Raw genomic sequence first — 8,290 nt, 5'->3', positions numbered from 1 at the left:
TAAACTGTTTGTCCAATAGCTCCTAAAGCTAACAGGATACTCTTGCATCTCCAGTGGTGCGAGGCGATACAGCGCCTTAGAAATTTGGGCCGTATCGGGGATCAGATTGATCATGAACTCCACCCGCCTTACTAGAGGCACACCGTGTAATTTCTCTAGAAATACATCTGGAAGCTCTCCAACCACTATCACATCTGAAAACAAAACTCTCCCTTCATCCCGAGTGTCGACCATAAAGGCGAGATAACCCCAAAACCCATGCTAAAGATATTGTCGCGCCCTAGCAGCTGGAGAAAAGGCCAAACCAATCCTGGTATGCTCACCATAAATAGTCAGTTATCCCCCTCTTAGGGTTTAACTACCACTAGTTTTCTCTTACAGTCGATCAAGGCTCCGAATTTGATTAACTAATATATCACTACAATCATGCACACCCCCCCTATAAAGATGGGAATCAAGCCAATCAGGTAAGACACCTCAAATATCTCGAAAGTACAATCCTGAAAAATACTCAAAGCAGAAACCTTGTGTTCGTTGGTGATGGAAACTCATAACAAATACTCTAGCTCTCTAAGATTCATACCAAAATTCTTACTGAAGGATTAAGATACGAAGGACTAACTCGCACCTGAGTCAAAAAGCACAAGAGCATGAAAGGAATTCATTAAGAAAGTACGTAGCTAAAATACAATCATAAGAATATAGGAAATAATTTGACATAATAACAAATGAAAACATACCATTAAATACGCTAGGTGTTTCCCTGGCCACCTATGATCCGAGGATTCGATGGGGTAGGTGCTTGCACGGGTCTAGCAGCAAGTTAAGGATATTAGGCATTTACATGGCCCACCTGATCACAATGATAACAAATACTAGCACCCCACGATGGGACTGACTATTGTGGCTGACGAAACTCCCTCATAAAATGGCCCTTCCTGCCATACTTGTGGCACCCAGTCACTGATTGACACACACCCTCATGTACCTTCCCTTAGTTTTCGGAGGTGTGACTCCTCTTCCCTTTGGGTCGCAAATCAGTTGGTTTGATCCGCTTCGCTCTCTAGATGTGTCTGAACCGAGGTCTTCCTCCTTTCTCTAGTCAGAGTCTCAATCTCAATCCTTTTCCTCTGAGCGAATGAATGCAACTCGGAGAGAGAGCTATACCTATGTGTCGATACAAACTCATGGATATCCATCTTGAGATTGCTCAAGTAATGGGTATTATGAACTTGCCCCGAAGCACCATACCTGGGGCAGAAAAGGTCTATTTCAGTAAATATCTTGGTGATCTCCTCATCGACTATGTTGTCTGCTTTAACAACAAATACTCATAGGCTAACCTCTCCCTCTCAACAAATGGAACGTACTAAGTACATAACATATCCATGAGCTGCTCCCATGTCAGTGTGACCTTTTTCGCTTGAGAATAAGCATCGGTCACTAGGTTCCACCAGTCCTTTTTCCCCTAAAGAAACAAGGTTCAATGCAAAGATGATCATATGGTCCTTTGGGCATGAGAAAGTGAAGAATCAATCCTCAAAGTCAGATAGCCTCCTCATAGCATCAATTGGTTCCTTGACCCCGTCAAACTCTAGGAGATTCGTGTTACTCAAGTCCTGGTACTGAACCATTCCTCTCTCATGGATTCTCGCACCGACAACAATTGTAGTGGCTACAGTAGCATCAGCCTCAACAAAAACAATGTATCCCTCATCAAAAGGCTCAATCATCGCGGTCTTCATAGACCCAAACGTCTCTGGTATCACCTCCTTAACAATTATGGTTAGCTGAGTGGTCATCATCTCATGAATCTCATCATCAATGAACCCTAGGCTCTCCGAGCCACCAACTTCTGATCCAGAACCTCTAGTGATCGGCATACTGAAAAACAAACTAGAATAAATTACAAAAGTCACAATTCATACTATTACAATATCATGAGATCACTAAATACTCGAGCATAGTGACTTCCTTTATATACGTACATTTCATGTGCTTCTAGTAGTACGAGCCCATACAATCTTCCACACCTACCTGTATTCGTCTCAAAGGATCGTCACGGACCACCCAGCCGCCAAACCCAAAATACTAGGATATGCATACATCCTATACTCAATCTCTCAACAGTGGCTAATAATTCCTTATGATTTCCTTTTATAATCATATTCACTCATGAAACTTCCACTAACCTTGTGGCCGCTCGTGCATGCCAATCATACATAACATTGAATTCTATGGACAGTTGAATACTTTATTCCACCCTAAGCCCATAACCAAACAAGGAATAGAAAATAATTTTAAATCAAACATTATTAGGCTATAAAATCTTAGTTATGTACAACTATGGTGCAAACACTAAGCAACCACAATAATAATGCCAGTTCCATATAGCATATCAAGAAATTCACTTAGGCTATTAGGCATCATAAATCAAGCAATTCTATCATGCAATTCCTAAAGATCCTTAGACGACAACTTGCATGCAATTCTATAATATCATCAATTTGAAAAAGAAGTGTGAGTATCTTATGGAATACTTTCCGTGGCTCCCATTGATTGCACAAATTGAATTCTTTTTGTTGGTCTTTTAAAGGTTAGTTTTGAAAACTATTTTTTAGATCATTAGTTTGAGTCTGGAATCCCATAAGTGTTCATCCAATTCCCTCAAACCAGAGTTCTGATACCAACTTGCACTATCCCAAATTTCATGATATTTTTTTTTGTTTTTTAGAAACCATTTTCATAAACAACATGTCATACAAAGCATTGTTTCCAAATCATAGTCATAAAATCAGAGTGTGAAGACATCTCTCAAATCATAAAAATCCATAGGATGATGTGTAATATTAAGCCTTTTCCTTCCCCCAATCATCTGAAGTACTAAAGCCTTGAAATCCACAACTATAAGCTAAAGCTTAGTGATTTTCCCCAAAATACTCCAGAAAATAATGCAATAACAATCATATTACATGCATATACGTTTGTTGAACTGTAGCCTCAACCTAACCATCCGTGGTTTGATGGCATATTACATCAACCCAATCACCTAGGGTTTGTTGGCTAATAACCTCAACCTAACCATCCTAGGTTTGTTGGTGTACGCACAGAGCAGTACCACATCAACCCACCATCCAGGGGTTATTGTCCTCCTGCCTTAACCCAACCACTAATATATCGACATATGAAACATATAAACTATAATTAGCAAGTGCAGGTAATCATATAAATCTACCAATCTAACTAGTCACTACATCATAACAACATCCTATATATATATATATATATATATATATATATATATATATATATATATCAGGATACATAACACAACATAGTCGGCCAACATTGGTGTGTTTAACCCATGAGTACAGTGAGTAAAACCCACCTCAAAGTCTAGACGATAGCTGAATTGATCACTGCTCTAAATACCTGCTCTACCGGTCACCTAAACATCAATAAGGACCATGCCTTAATCTACTACTTAAATTACCCCATTTAACCTAAAGTCAAACTTTGTCAAAGTCAACAGTCAAAAAGTCAAAATTCAACATTTAGCCCAAGTACGCCCAACATACCAGCTTGATGCCCAACTTAGATCCTAAGATGGAAATTATATGGAAATATCCTTCTACGTCCTACATAAGGGAAGTCATGCCCTACGTACATTTAGGGGCGGAGGACGTCATGCTCAATATCATAACCATAGTGAAGAAAGTAAACACAACCATCATAAATATAATTAAAAAGGTTACATCGTTTCATAAATACATGTTTCCAAAATAAATAACAAATGATGTCAAAATAGTTCAAAAGAAATCTGCACCTTAGCGTTTTGCCTTCAAAAATCTTGTGGTTACCTGTATTACTGAATACCTGAGAATACAAGTTGTTTTTGAAAGAGTATCACCATTAAAACTGGTGAGTTCATAAGCAAGTTATGAATGAAAAATGGATGTTGTTCGTTAAACTTTGTTACAAGTTTGTTTCCAAAAAATCCAGTATTTTCTAAAAGGTTTATTGTAGTCTTAACTGAACCAAGATTTAGTATAAGTAAATCGTCCTACTTATGTGTGGTTTTATATTTAAATAAAACTCCTTTTTGTGAAATCATTAAATTTCCGTGAACTGTGTGTTTTGTTAATTCCCCTTTGTGAGTTGTTATAACCATGCTAAGACTCGAAGACCTTGTACTCGACATTCTTCAAGCATCGGAATGTTATGAAACATGTCACCCCAGTCCTGCCAGTCTAGCTGTTCCAAGAAGCTTAGGTGCGGGTTTTTCAAACCCAATATAGATCTATACACAACTATCACGCTCTCCCTACAAGATATTCTGGCTATAACTACAGGACTTTTCTATTGTACATAAGAGTACCCCGAAGGTGAAAGTCTCACAAATTTATTCATTAACATTTTTCACATACTTTGTAATGAAATACCCATTTTGTAAATCGATTGTGTTACCGTTTCTTTTGTTAAACGAAGTGTCCAAATTATACCTATTATAGTTTATCAACATTGTTTTATGTTTTAAATGAAACTTTGTTATGCATGGAATTGTATTTCAATAAAATGACATTGAAAATACTAAGTATAAAACTTACACACCTTGCTTAGCATATTACAAGGTGTGAATAACTCTTAAACTTGTTTTGACAGTTTTACCCTTAACTGTCATTGTTTTAGAATATTTATAGAAAAATCATCGTAATTAGAAACTGAATCCGTAAACTTGGAGAGTTTGGAAAAAGTGTCTACTGATTTTATAAATTTTCCTATATTTTTTGGTGGTCTCAAACCAGTGTGAAAATGTTCATCTTCACAACCTGGTCCGATTTTATTGCTGCAGTGATAGGCAGTTTTGTAAAAATCACCATAATTTGTAGAAAACTCTTATGGAGATGTGCAAGTAGTCATTTTAAAGGTATAGACCTGAACTATTTTCATATTAAACAGTTTTGAAAAATATTAAGTTTAAGTTGGGTAAAACAGGTCACAACTTTTTTGTTGTAAGTTGTCAAGTTAAGTTTCAAGTATCTTTTAGTGTTTTAACTTGTATTCCCCCCCCCCCTGAAAACTAAAGAAAAACTGGAAAATGTATAGGTATGAACTCACCTTGAGTGATTCTTTGAAGAGTGGAAGGTCGAAGACGAGGAGTATGAAGTCAAGAACACTTGATCAACATGTGAAAGTTTGGATGATCCTAAGAACGATTTTGGTGTTAAAATGTGTGTAGCTGATTCAAGGATGTTATGAAAACATGGAATAACACTTGAGTGTAGATGAAATACTTACCAAAAAGTGAAGTAATAGCTCAAGAACACTTCCAAAAAGTGGTTGGAAGTAGAGAAAAAATAAGTTTCCATGTGGTGTAAGAAAAGTGTAAAAGTGTGGAAATGGTCAAAGTAAATCAATAGATCTTCGAAGGTATTATTTATATAGATGTGGTTGGAGCAAGTTTCAAAGGTGAAAGGATGTTTTTCATGGTTTGTGTGATGTGCATAGGGTTGGGTTAATGAGGAAGTAACACGTGGAGGCAAGTGGGCACACATGACCCACTTGTGGGGTAAAATATCCTTAGATATTTCTATAAATGGAATAATGATTTTTAATTAATAAATACTTGGGAAATAAATAAAATATGAGTTTTGTGGGTTTAAAATGGTAAAAATATGAATTTGGTGAAAAATCCCCGTCAAAAACGGGCTTAGGAGGCGAAAGTAGTCAAAAACCGGGAATTAGGAGCGAACCTGCGAAGGTTCGGTTCTTTGGTGTTGAGGACCAAGAGTAAGAAGAAGGATGGAATGAAGGTAGGAGGAAGAACCGAAGGTGGAGGCTCGGGCCCGAAGGTGCGAGAGGAGCGAAATGGAGCGAAGGTGAAGGAAGAAGGGAAGCGAAGGTGAAGCTTGGTTCATTTCGGTTCGCATGGGTTCGGTCCTTTAGGTTTCGGTTTTGGTCTTGTCTGAAGTTCAGTTCTATTGGGGCTTCGGCCCTAATAGGAGCTTCGGCCCTAATAGAAAGTTTCAGTTCCTAAGAGGTTTCGGCCCTATTTAGCTATTTTTCCATTTTACTTCCCGTTTTGCGTGATTTTTGGCTAAGTTAAGGATCGGGATGACCCGGATGACTATAAACAGTTGAGAGAGATTTTGAGAGAGATTTGGGAGAGATTTAATTTTAGCCATTTTATTGTATCACCTCGTAATGCAAGGTTCGTGAACCTCGTTATGCTTCATTTATGATTGTTTTAAGTCCCCGAAAGGGTCCGTAGTCGTGTTTTGATGCATTTAACTCCCTTCTTAGGGTTTCACAATGATAAACACATAAAATATCCGTGAAACTTGAATTCTTGACATAATAATGTACATTTTCATAGAGTAACTTTTAATCAAATAAGTATTAGATAAGTTTGACTGGTTTGAATTGTTGACTTGATTTTGACTTGTTGACTTTAACTTTGACTTGAATTTGATGGTTACCACATTATCCCCCCGTTAGAAGGAATTTCGTCCCGAAATTTGCATTTTGAGTGGGACATCAAGGGTTGGTGAATAGATGTGGATATTGTTGCTTCATTTGGTCTTCACGTTCCCATGTAAATTCGAGTCCTCGCTTGGCGTTCTAGCGGACCTTTACGATAGGAATGCGGCTTTGTTTCGTCAATTTGACCTCTCGATCCATTATTTCAACATGTTCCTCTATGAAATGGAGGTTCTCATTGATCTCAATTTCTTCCAAAGGAATGACAAGGGTATTATCAGACAAACATTTCTTTAAGTTCGACACATGAAAGGTAGGATGAACTTTGTTGAGTTCCTGTGGTAATCGTAGTTTGTATGCCACCTGGCCAATCCTGGAGAGGATTTCGCATGGTCTGATATACCTTGGATTTAATTTCCCTTGTTTTCCAAAACGTATTAATCCCTTCCTAGGTGATACTTTTAGTATTACTCTATCCCCAACATGGAACTCCAAAGGCTTCCGTCTCTTATCGACGTAACTCTTTTGTCGGTCTTGTGAAGCCTTCATCCTTTCACGAATTTGGATGATATTTTCTGTTGTTTCCTTTATGATCTCCAGGCCAGTGAGTGTGCTATTAGGAACTTTCCCTCTTGCTAGTTGCGTATCGCCCACCTCAGCCCAACACAGGGGTGATCTGCACTTACAGCCATAGAGGGCTTCGAAGGAGCAACCTTGATGCTAGTGTGATAACTATTGTTGTATGAGAATTCGATAAGGGGTAAATAAGCATCCCATGCTTTTCCAAAGTCCATCACACAAGCTTTTAGCATGTCTTATAATGTCTGAATGGTTCTTTCACTCTACCCGTCAGTCTGTGAGTGGTAGGCTGTACTCATGTCTAGCCTAGTTCCCATAGCTTTCTGTAGTGACTGCCATAATCATGACGTAAACCGACTATCCCTATCATAGATAATGGATATCGGTACTCCATGAAATCATACGAATTCTTTAATGTAGATCCTTGTCAGTTTCTCTATTTTATCGGTCTCCTTTATTAGTAGGAAGTGTGCGGATTTGGTTAATCTGTTGACGATTACCCAAATGGTGTCAATTCCACTCGTTGTCTTGGGTAACTTGGTAATGAAATCCATTGTATTCTGCTCCCACTTCCATTCCGGTATCTCTGGCTGCTGAAGTAGTCCCGAGGGCTTCTTATACTCTACCTTAACCTTGGTGCAAGTCAGGCACTTGCCCACAAAGGTAGCTATTTCGGCTTTGATGTTCAGCCACCAATACATCTTCTTGAGGTCTAAATACATCTTGTCTGAGCCAGGATGCACTGAGTAACGAGTTTTATGAGCTTCGTTCATGACAACGTCCCTGAATCCACCTAATTTTGGTGTCTAGATCCGGTTCATGAGACAACGAACTCCGTCATCCCTGAATTCAGGATTTTTGTCCATTCCTCTCAACGCTTCTTCGGCCACATTCTCTGGTTTTAAGCCTTCTTCTTGGGCCTCTCTGATTTGCGCGGAAAGGTGTGGATGGATGGTCATGGTTAATGGTTTTACTCGGCGGCCTGAGTATTCCTTTCTGCTCAAAGCATCTACAACCACGTTGGCTTTTCCTGGGTGATAACGAATCTCACATTCGTAATCATTTAATAATTCCACCATTCGTCTTTCCCTCATGTTGAGTTCTTTTTGATTGAGGATATGCTGAAGGCTTTTGTGATCGATGAATATAGTGCACTTGGTGTCGTAGAGGTAATGTCTCAAGATTTTTAGGGCGAAAACTACTCCTCTTATTTCGTGATCGTGCGTCGTAT

This window comes from Lactuca serriola, chromosome 4 (genome assembly GCF_051521515.1).
Source record: "Lactuca serriola cultivar US96UC23 chromosome 4, Lser_US96UC23_V15, whole genome shotgun sequence".
Taxonomy (NCBI): Eukaryota; Viridiplantae; Streptophyta; class Magnoliopsida; order Asterales; family Asteraceae; genus Lactuca; species Lactuca serriola.
This window is presented reverse-complemented; position numbering follows the sequence as displayed.